We start from the raw sequence: 6,076 nt of genomic DNA on the forward strand, positions 1-6,076 counted from the left end.
TCTTAGCATGAAATTTTTCTAGTACTTGCATAATAATAAGAAAACAATGAATGAATATGTGTAACCTTCTCCATTAAGTTTTTCAAAATCTAAATTCCCTCTTTAGTATAAATGATGTTGATTTCATGCTAAAACTTTATAATACTTATGAAATCTTATTTCATCTTTTGTGAATGTATGAATATAATTTGTCATATTATTATACCATTCATTCCTTATAAGATTATCTGAAATGTATTTTGATTTGCTTTATAAGTCTCATATATGGATCATATGTTAAATCATAATCATCTGAAATTGATCCAATCATAAATGATTAATGTGTTATGATCATAATGAGAAACTTACTTGGAAGTTTTATAATAACAAATCGTCTTCCCTCTTACAAGTAATTAAAGTGTTTCATTGAGCATAGTCATTGTATCAAATGATTAATATCTTTCTCTAAAAATTATCTCGAATTTTGCTAATTAACTTTAACTCATCATGTTTAATCTAAGCTCAAAAATCTTGTCAAGAATGAATATTAATTTCTTTGATCTATCTCTCGTAAGTCAAAAATAAAAATCTTATTTGCTTTAAAAGAAGATTGCTTATCTCTCTGAAATATGATTATTTGTGTTGAAAGCTAAATCATAATCAGAATTTTGATAGAAACATTAGTTTAAGATAATTTGATAAAACTCAATTTGTATATCCTATTGATAATTATTTTAAGCAAATAGAATCTAAGCTAAATTGATTCTGAAAACAAGAAATTGATTTGATCTTGATGAATCTTTCTATTGCCTCATATGCTTGTCCTTGAACCATTCTGCTTAATGAAGCTATCTCATTAGTTCAAGTGACTTGTGCTTGCTTATATTTAGGCAATCTCTTGAGTAGAATAACTTAATATTCAATTATTGATATGTCTTGCGTTGAGTCATGTAGTTAAGAAATACGTTGTATGAATATTTTGTACCTTGAAGAAACTAATGACTTTTCTTCAAGAAAGAAAAAGATTTTGCTAATAATGCAAGATCTATGAGCAAGAAATGAGATATTTCAACTTGAAGGACACTGCCTGTTGCCCAGATAGACAACCCAGGAGGGGGGGGGGGTGAATTGGGTTTTTAAATTAACTTGAATATTTAAAACTTTGTGGATGATTAATTTAAAGCTATAGCAAGTTGTTTAACTAAAGCTAAGTGCTGTGAGTAGTGTCCGGGGAAGAAGATGAGAGACAATGCACTACAAACACAAAGTTTTATAGTGGTTCGGAGCTAACCCTTGCTCCTATGTCCACTCCCCAAGTCTCACTTGGGAATTTCACTATAACCCCCTTGGATTACAGCCGGTTGTTTTGCAAGCTCACAACCAAATTTGTTGTTTTACGAGCTCACAACGAACTTGGTCGGTTTTCCCAGGCTCACCGACTAGAACCAAACCCCGATTGTTTTTCCGGGCTCACAATCAAACCCTTACACACGTTGGTTTTAACTTGGCTCACCAACCAACCTTAAACCCCTTGATTCAATCCCCCGATTGAATCAAGTAAATACAAGAGATAGAAGAAAACAGAAAATAGCTTCTCAAAAAGCAGATTTAAAACAATATAATCGTAAAGGAGTTAGAAGCCCTCAAACGCTTTTAAGCTGGTGAAGAGGTATGGCTTCTGGAACTCCGGTCTCCTCTTGAAAGAGTGGTCGACTTGAATGCAGGAGGAGGAAGCTTTGATTGTTGGGAAGAAGTTGTTGGAGCAGTAAATGCAGATCTCCCCTTTTTCGTTTAAGAGCACTTGGAGAGCTTGAAAACTTGAATGCTTGGAGTGGAATGTCTATTCTCTACCTTGCTACAGTCCTCTGTGGCTATTTAAGCCAACCCCCACGGAAACTAGCCGTTACTCTGCTTTTTCTGGCCGTTCTGCACACTCTGCGCAGCCTGACAATATGACCGTTGGTGGGTTGGAGTCGACTCGCGCGATCAGGAGTCGACTCGGCTGTAGCAGGAGTCGACTCACGCTTTTCCGGAGTCGACTCGGCAACTGTTCCAAATTTGAATTAAAGTTGCAGTCTTGACTGGGAGTCGACTCGTCTTGACCTGGAGTCGACTCGCCAACTTCTGGAGCTGACGTGGCAATTTTGGAGTCGGCTCATCCACTGAAGTCCGTGGATCCAAATTTGAATTTTGTCCACTCGAGTCGACTCGACTGTCCTGGGAGTCGACTCGAATCTCAGAGCCCGAACTCCCGATTCTCTGTCTTTTGGCTCATCCAGTCTTGGAGTCGACTCGAACTTCCTTGGAGTCGACTCGGCTCTCAGTTTCCGAAAGTTGGTCTTCTGCCTTTTGACGTGAAGCTTGTCTCGGAGTCGACTCGAGCTGTCTGTGAGTCGACTCGAATCTCAGAGGCAGTAACATGGTCTTCTGTCTGTTGATGGTCGCTCAGTCTCGGAGTCGACTCGCATACTGCGGGAGTCGACTCGAATCTCAGAGTCCGAAAATCGTTCTCTGATTTTTTCTTTGTGTTTCTCTTGGAGTCGACTCTTACTACCCTGGAGTCGACTCGTTGAACATTGGAGTCGACTCGCGCACTTCGGGAGTCGACTCGTTGACAGTTTCTGAGTTGAAGCTTTCTGTCCTTCTGTCTGTTCTCAGTCGGAGTCGACTCGTACTGATCTGGAGTCGACTCGAGCTCGTGCCAGTGAACTTGATACGCTTGGAGTCGACTCGTGATACTCGGGAGTCGACTCGAGTCTCAGACATTGGTTCATGCAGACTTCTTAACTTATCCAAAATACTATGAACCAAGTCTAGAAACACTTGGACAGGATTTTCACTGAAACACTCAATTGAATTCATTAGTAATCACAAGATATACTCAAATGCTTTGAGCTCATCAAAATCAAATGGGGTTTTAATCAATCACTCCACAATCTCCCCCTTTTTGATGATGACAAAACTTTGAGTATATGTAAAGTGAATTGCTCATAAAACAATGAAGTAAAATCCATAAATGAATTCAAATGTCTGATAATTTAATTTATCCAAGTTTGAAAGGAGTGAAACATTAAATTTCGGAGTTAAAGCTCCCCCTTTCATTTGGAATTATATAAGCCTTCATATTATGCAATCAATTGTTCGGCTTATATGTCATTAATGATTTAGCTTGATTAAAATTCAGATTCTCCCCCTCAACATATGCATTCAACTATGTTTTGATTCTCTGAATTTCCTTTTAATGCTTTGAAGTTTTTGAACTGAATTTTATCTTTTTAGAGGGAAAATCTGTCAATTTGTTCTTGAGTAGGATTCAGCTAATCTCCGAATATCCCTTGAATAGATTCTGGAGATTACTCCATTAGGAGCCCCAAAAGAGAGATAATGAGCCTCGAGGTACCGAATCCACTTAGAACAAATTTGTGTGTGTTATTAAGAGTTTATCTTTTTATTTATTTCCATTGATTTCTTTTACATATTTTTTCATATTTCTCCCCTTTTTACATATTTTATACATATTTCTCCCCCTTTTTGTCATCATACCAAAAAGGAGGTAATCATACACAATCAATGGCACAACCAATCATCAAATGGCACATAATTGAAGATAAAATGTCTACTCATTGTATTGATATGAATGTGAATACATGTGAGAATACAATAAGTAAAGCAAAGCAAGACAAAACACAACTCAAACACATCTATGTCCTCCTCGAGGATGAAGCTCCCCCTCTCGAGGATGCATCTCCTCCTCTGGAGGGTGTGGCTCCTCCTCTCGAGGATGTGGCACCTCCTCTGGAGGATGGTGCTCCTCCTCTCAATCGGCTCTGCTCCATGAGGAGGGTGACTGCATCTGTCACATGTCCGAGCTGCGTGATAATAGACGTGGTGGCTCTGCTATGTGTAGTGGAGAGCTCTGTCACCGACGCCTGAAGTCCAGTCACCGATGTCTGTAGTGCGTCCAGCTTGTCGATGAGTACATTCGACAAGCGCTCGGCCCCCTCGGTGGTGGTGTGCATGTCACGACCTATCTCCTCTCGCATCTGTCGAGTGGAGCTCGTGACCTCACTCATGCTATGGAACTGGGCCTGGACCAAACTCCGGATATTGTAGATCTCTTCCCGTACATGAGCCGTCATGTCAGTCACGGCTGTCAAGGAAGGGACCAGGGCAGAGGAAGTGGGCGCAGAAGAGGGAGCAGGCACCGAGCCGCGGATCTCCCGAAGCAGCTCGTCCTTCAGATCTCGGACGATCTCCTGCCGCAGCTCCCGGAGCTGCTCTGTATCAATACGGACCTCCATAGATGGTGGAACTGAGGAGGAAGGTCCGGCAGAGGTGGTAGGAGCAGGAGGAGTGGATGGGAGGTCTGGATGGTCTGGAAGGTCTGGGTAGTCTGAATCTGGCTCAGGACTGGGTGATGGTCTGGTGGTCTGAGCAGTGAGAGTGGACTTCCTAACCCAGATCCCTTCTCTCTTCCGAAACCCCATCCTGTGCATAGTCCCCGTACATAAGCGATCAGTCCATCGCAAGGCACGATAGGGTTCCCTCTCAGGAATGGAAATCTCGTATTGCCTAAAAAGAAGAGTGAATAACATCCCGTATGGGAGTGAGAGCCTAGGTCTATCTAGGGGCTCACACATATACCTATAAATGAGCTTTGGGAAGTTGATCGGGGTGTCCTGAAGGATATAAGACATAATAGCTAAGTCCCTCTCATTCACAAAATCAAATCTCCCTGTCTAAGGGAAGATGGACCTGGATAGAATGCTCAAAAGGATTCTCACTTCAATAGGAAGTGAGCTAGCAGATACCTCATCTAGGAGGGACTGAGGTGGATGCCCTAAGACGACCGTAAGGGCCGCAACTCTATCCTCAGGGTGTGCGGGAGCCACCCCTACTAATGGAAGGTGAAGGATATGGGCAATGAGGTCCTCTGTGACACGCAATGGGACACCTACTACCGTGCCCTCGATACCTCCATCTCCCCGATGGACGGTACTGTAAAACTCTTGAACTAGGCCAGGATAGGTGGGAAGGTCCAAGGTGAGGAAGTACTCTAGGCCCTGGGCTCTAAGCCTATCGCCTATGGTGAACCCCTCCCGGGAGAGATAGTCGAAATCGACAAACCTCCCGGAGGTGACGGCCTTCCCGGCCAACGGCCTAACGAGAACCACCCTAGGCGGGGAACGATCCGGAGGTGGTTGCCTCGCGGGATCGTGCCGCGCCTTGGAGCGCCGCTCGGGACCGGCCTCGGGACGGGACCTCTTCCTAACGACGGCCTTACGAGGCATCTTGACCTAAACGGGAAGAAAAATACCTAGAGGACGGTGAAGGACCGACAGAGGAAGCTCGGGACGGACCGGAAATGACCTAGGAACGGACGGAAACTCAATGTCCGGCGAAGAATCGACGGAAAAACGGCTTGGAGACGATCGGGGATGACCTAGGAGTCGGCTCTAGGGCTTTGTGAACAGTGGCGGCTTGAGGAAAAGTGTTTGCGAAACGACAACCCTAGGGTTAAAAAGTCGGATCCCGACTGCGAGTCGACTCCCCTGAGTCGCGAGTCGACTCGACCTCGAGTCGACTCCAGAATATGCGCGAGTCGACTCTCTGTTAGCGCATGTAGACTTCGAGTCGACTCCCGACATTGTGCGAGTCGACTCCCCCTCAGCTGCCAACTTTGCGAGTCGACTCCCGCAAATGTGCGAGTCGACTCCCCCATAGGAGCCGGCTCTGAAACTTACTCGAGTCGTCTCTAACCTTGGCACGCACCTAAAAACCATGCCATAATCGTGCCAAATGAGGGAAAATCAGCTAATTAAGGACTGATTTGATGATCACTGTATAGAAACTCTATTTTAACCTCATTCTAATCATCAAAATCAATTAATCTAGTGAAAAACTCCCACTAGGATGGATCAATCACTCCTAATCCCCTTCTAAGCACACTAAACCTCTCTTCACTTAGGGGTTTTGTAAAAATGTCTGCTAATTGATTATCAGTACACACAAATTGGAGTGACACATCACCATTCAATACATGATCTCTTATGAAGTGATGTCTTATCTCAATGTGTTTAGTTCTTGAGTGTTGAAT

This window comes from Phoenix dactylifera, chromosome 12 (genome assembly GCF_051530095.1).
Source record: "Phoenix dactylifera cultivar Ajwa chromosome 12, Ajwa_hap1_PhDact_Kaust_v1.1, whole genome shotgun sequence".
NCBI lineage: Eukaryota > Viridiplantae > Streptophyta > Magnoliopsida > Arecales > Arecaceae > Phoenix > Phoenix dactylifera.